This window comes from Hipposideros armiger, unplaced genomic scaffold (assembly GCF_001890085.2).
Source record: "Hipposideros armiger isolate ML-2016 unplaced genomic scaffold, ASM189008v1 scaffold_458, whole genome shotgun sequence".
NCBI classification, from domain to species: Eukaryota; Metazoa; Chordata; class Mammalia; order Chiroptera; family Hipposideridae; genus Hipposideros; species Hipposideros armiger.
In genome coordinates, this window is record NW_017731808.1 from 1,136,356 (window position 1) to 1,142,355 (window position 6,000).

A 6,000-nucleotide genomic window follows, 5' to 3' on the forward strand; every position below is an offset into this window, starting at 1 on the left:
TGTGAAGACACACGGGAGATGCCTCATGAACACAGAGACAGTTTGGACCAAAACAGCTACAAACCAAGGAGCACCAAAGATGGCTGGCCACCACCAGAAGTGGCAGAGGCAAGGCAGGAAGGATTCGACCCCGAGTCTAGAGGGTGTGTGGCCCTCCTGACACCTCGATGGAGGACACCAGAACTGCGACTCAATAAATTTCTGTTGTCTTAAGCCGCCCAGTTAGTGGCACTCTGTTATGGCAGACCTAGCAAACTAATACAACACACATTTCCATTTTGAGGGCAGTGGTGTCCTAATACCTGAGTCCTTACGCTGTGGCAGTGCTCAGCTGCTCTACACGCCCCTGCTTGGTAATGACATTTGACCATTAGGGAGTTGGAAAGTCTCCAGCAGCAGTCCCCTGGTGAGGCAGGAGACACAGGAAGGTAGATCTTCAAAGCTGGGTGCAAGTTTAGTGCCACCACCAGGTGGGCCACCCGAAATGACGTAGATCTGGGGTTGTATGCAAGACTCACGTTCACACGGTCTTGCTGGACAAACCTGTTCATCATTTCAACGCACAGAAGATAGATTTCCAGGAGCATGATTGGAATCTCCATCTTTCCATTAAAAAGAGGGCATCTAAAATGATCACATAACTTTGAGGCACTAAATGAAACATTTATGGTTTTTTTACTCATCAAAATGTATTATGAGGGCCAGCCGAGTGGAGCGTTGGTTAAGAGCTGGCTTGGGACGCGGAGGGCCCCAGTTCGGATCCCACATATGAGGGCCAGTGACACTGCCCTCCACAGCTAAGATGCTGAACAACAGCTCAACCTGGAGCTGGGCTGCCGTGAGTCGCCGGCGACGGCGTAGGCTGCAGCCCCTGCTGCAGTGGGTTGCCATGGGCTACCGTGTGTAGCCAGCAGCCGGCGTGAGCGGCCAGCAGCCGCCGTGAGCAGCCGTCCAGAAGCCGGTGACTGATCTGCCTCACCCGGGAAGAGCGCAATGATGGTGCCAACTTAGGCCAGTGAAGCAACGTCCTCCACAACTAGACTGAAGAACAAAAGGACAGCCACTTGTCTGTTCCCCTTCCCCCAACCCCCCAGCGCTGTTCCCATCCCCCAATTCCCCAATAAAAATCTTTAAAAAAAAATGTATGATGAAGTATTTCATAAAAATATACAAGATAGCAAACCCTCGTGTACCTACAACACACCTGAAGAAATAAAAAGATTACTAATAGAACTGAAGTGGGGGGCAGGGAGAGGCTCCCCTCGGTGTGGGCCTGTTCCCCAGCCCTCCAGAGGCAGCCACTATCCTATTCTTTTGGGTGGCTTGTTCTTGTTTAATGAGTAGGAAACTGTGTACTCTGGATACTAATTCTTTGCAAATTAAGTTACTTCCCAGTTTGTGGTTTGTCTTCTTTGAACTTTTATAGTGCCTTTTGCCAAACAGAAATTCTAATTTTAATGTAAACAGCTTGGAATATCCTGGGTCATGGGAAGAAGTGTGTGTGTGTGTGGGGGGGGTGGAGAGGGTATGTGGTGTGGAGTGGGGGTTGAGGAGATGGGGTGTGTATGTTGGGGGGGAGGGTATGTGGTGTGTGGGGAGCGTGGGGGGGTGTGTGGTGTGTGTGTTTAACCCCAAACTCCAGAGGCCGTTGGCCTTGAAACACTCCCCCACCTGGCACCCCGGCTGAGATAGACACACTTCCTGGCGCCTTTCTTTGCTAGCCAGTGGCTTTGCCCAGGTCCACGGAGTCAGTGAGTGGAAGCTCTGCATGGCTTCCTCCGGGGTTCTCCAGCCCACTCTCAAGGGCTCGTGGGTCCAGTCTTGTCTCCTATTCTCCTGACATCAGTTAAGCCAAGGCTTTGGCTCCCTGAGATCAGCAAATGCTCCCAGGACAGTGGGAGCATCTTGTGGTTTCTTGTTTCTGGTGTTTAGTCCCTGGGGACCCACACTTCCTGTGGTCCAGGACATTCCAAACTATGGGGGGGCGGGGGGAGAATGATCATACTAGGCCAAGATGGGAAGCTAGGAAGGACTCAGAAGAGCCTGGCGGCCACGAAAAACAAACCCACCCAGGAGGAAATGTCCACTCAACCCCGGCTCGGGAATTCCCACAGCTAAGAGTCCAGACGTAGTGAGCTTCAAGGGCACCGCTGCAAGCGACCATGAGCAAGAGCCAGCAGACACAGAAAACAGAACTGCACAAGCGGACAGAACCGGTCACTGAAATTGTGCTTGTAATATCTTGCCCAGAATTGCTAAATGATCTGTAGCCCGAGAGATTTTCATAACTAGTGGTCAAGTACTGCCAGGAAGAGAAGTCATTACATGTGTTTTAAAACAGTTTTAGGTACACCCAATTTCCCTTTAACTTTCCTTAGTTCCTTATTTTTTCTTGACAAAATAAAAGCTTTCACATTTATTTTTCCTGTATGTTGAGCTACCAGCTTTTATTGTTTTATGAAAAAGAAAGTTATCTTAGTAAAGCATACTATATATGGTCATCCTAAACAATATTATTGAAAATGTTATTGAAAGCTTTGTAAAATAAATCTTAAAACACATTAATTAAATTGTATTAATTTACATAGGATAATGGCGTAATACATTCCCTTTGGGGCTTAAAAAGAATATACACATTAGACAAAAATACAGAGCTAGGGTGTTTGTGCAGATGTGATGTGATCCGAGTCTTTTTATTTTCTTTTTTGACCCAAACACCTTCAAGTTCATGGCTTGGGTCCAAGCAATGTTCCAGTTATCTAGTTATCTTAAAAAGTTTCAATCACCTTGGGAAGACATAAGGGAGAGTTTCTAGTGGTTTATATAAAAGTTTAGGTGATTTAGGGCCGGCTGAGTGGCTCAGTTGGTTAAGAGCTCGCTCAAGAGTTTGAGCTCTGAGCAACAGTGGTTCGAGTCAGCCCGAGCTGAGCAGCCGNAGTGGTTCGAGTCAGCCCGAGCTGAGCAGCCGCGGAGCTGCCAACAGGTGGCGGGATGGCTCAGCTTAAAAAAAAAAAAAAAAAAAAGTTTAGGTGATTTATAATAAAAGAACATAGACAAATATAAGTTTTTGAGGTTTATGTTAACCTGAAAATAAAAAGCCAAAGTGAGAGGCAACGAATGTTTATTTGAGATCAGAGATTAGTTATTCAGGAAGCACTGATTCAGTCAGAAGCCCAGTGTTCTGATTATGGGGTTGCAGTCATGGGTTTTTATGAGAAAAGGAAGGGAAATAGGACATGACTAGAAGGAATCTGTGTTGGAATTTGTGTAAGCTGAGTTATTCTTTAGCTACATGTGGCTGTTTACTGATTCTAAAGACTGTCCTCAATCGGCAGGCAGGCCCGCGTTCAGGAGGTCTGCTTTCCTGGTACCTTTACAAACGGTTGTTTGGAAGGCAATGCTGCTCTGGCCCCATCCAAAGGCTATTTTGCCCCGTTCAAATGTTCCAAAGGTTCAAGGACCAAGCTGTGCAAGGCAGCTCCTCTGCAACAGCTGCTCTGACTCCATTTTAAAATGGCTCCACTTATGCCAACTTCCTGCGAAGTGTTGTCGATAAACGCTGGGTTGATACTTGCGACCAGGCAGGGGTGATGGCAGCCAGCAGGAAGACTGGACCGAGGGTTAACGATTGGAGGACCAACCCCTGCTGCTGGCGCAATCTAGTCTGCTTTTCCAGTGGACTGGAAAAGATGACACAATCCCCTCTCCACAAATACTCATGAAGCCACTGGGCCATTCTCTGGCCTCTGCTCCTTTGGTTTCTCTGCAGCACTTGGTATTTCCCTCTTGCAGTTGAGCCTGTGGTTTTTACTCCCTTTGGCTAAATGCAGCGAGTGCACGAAGGCTGGCATTAACCTCTCCGCCTGACTGTAGTCAGGAGCTTCCTGGTGGGTCCTGAGTTCGCCAGGTTTAGGCATTGGTCTTACTGGTTGTCGCCATACTTACCTTCACATGTATAATCATGTTGCTTCTTTGAAAACCATTAAGATGAAATCCCCCCTATTCACTGGGTGTCTTCCTCCCCAAGGCTCCCCTCAACCATACCTGCCCCCTCCTAAACCCACTCTGGCTGGTGACCATACCCCATCTCACTGGAAGAGACCTTTTCATTTTGTTTGTTCTTGAGTTTTAAGACTCTAGCCAGGGGCCGGCCAAGTGGCTCAGTTGGTTAAGAGCACGACTTCTGAGCAACAGGGTTGCTGGTTCGATTCCCACATGAGCCAGTGAGCTGCGCCCAAGCTGGGTGCCGCAGAGCTGCCAATAGGTGGCAGGATGGCTCAGCTGGTGAGAGCACGTGCTCCTAACAATAAGGTTGCCGGTTCAACTCCTGCATGGGATCGTGGGCTATGCCCACCTGCAACTAAGATTGAACATGGCACCCTGAGCTAAGCTGCCCTGAGCTGCCATTGGGCGGCTGGATGGCTCAGTGGTTAGAGCGTGTGCTCTCAGCAACAAGGTTTCCGTTTGACTCCCACATGGGATGGTGGGCTACCCACCCACAACTAAGACTGCACACGGCACCTTGAGCTGCATGGCCGCGAGCTGCCGCGATGGGCAGCCGGATGGTGACTGGACTTGGAGCTGAGCTAGCTGTGCCCTCCACAACTAAGACTGAAGGACAACTTAGATGTTCCCCTCCCCCAGTTCCCCAACACTGTTCCCCTTCTCCAATTCCCCAATAAAATCTTAAAAAAAAATTTTTTTTAAAGACTCTAGCCAGATGGCTACCTTTAGCTGACTGTGCCCTGCTGGGGGTGGGGGGGGGACACTGGGAGCTCCAGACAGTCATGTAGACTTCCCAGTTCCTGATCAGGTTTCCCAAGTGGCAGCTGTGGCTCATCACCTTCACTTTTCTTAATCACCTGCAAAGCAAGCACGCACAAAAACAAGTGTGAACTTTCCCCTGGGACAACAGAGTTAATCTGGGCAAAGGATAATTCTGTTAGCATGTTTTCTTCCTTCCCGCTGCAGGACACAGGACTCCTTTCTCATTATTACCCTACGACCCAAGGCTGTCATCTGTGCCTCCCCCATTGCATTCGCTTGATCCCCTCTGATAAGGGTCTGCAGACCTGTTTCTGCCTGCTTGTCTTCCGCGGAAATGAATGTCCAGTTTCCAGCCGTTAGCCCGGTGGAGCTGGAGGCGTGGGCACGTTCATATCGAATGAAATAAGGGCACTGGGCATGGCACGCGGCTGGGAGGCATGATCACTAGGGGGACAGGAAGCCATTACTAACTACCTCTATTCCACGGTTATGCCTAACTGGGGAAAATCTTTGCACTGTAAGCTATAAACTTCAGATAAAGTAAAGCTTGTATCTCTCATCTGCCTGGCTCCGGTATTAGTGTTGCCATAGGCCCGAAGCGCATCCAGTCCCGCCTGAGGTCGCCCTGCAGGAGGGGCAGTGAACAGGGGCGACCACAGGTAACCACGCACATCGGAGGCTGGGGCTCTGACCTGACAAAGCAAGGTGGCCACCAGGGAGACCCGGCGTGCGGCGCGAACCTGACAGCGTGCAGAGGGGCTCCAGGCCCACCAAACATAAGGGCTCTCGGCCAGGGCCAGAAACGCCCCGGGCACCGTCTGAAGTCTGTGCACCTGGGGAGGGGACACGGCAGACGTCGGGGTCCCCCATCCACACAGTGGCAGGAGGCGGCCCTCGCAATAACCACAGTGGTGACCCTGTGCCCGCCGCGCCGAGCACCCTGGCCCGCGCGAACCACCTACCAGTGATTGGCGGTTTCACCCAGAGTCGCGCAGCGAACCGGAGGAGATTGGGGTGCACGCGCAGGACCCCCGCCTTGGGCCCTCAGCCCAGGGGGCGGGTGCTCAGACGGCGGTGCGCGCGCAGCGGCCACTCCCCTTCCTGCTCCTGTCCCAGCCTGTGATTGGCGCCCCCAGCCCAGGGGGCGGGTGCTTAGGCGGTAGTGCGCGCGCAGCGGTCGCGCGTGTCCCGGCGCGACTTCGGCCCGGCCCGCCCCTCGCCCCGCCCCTCGCC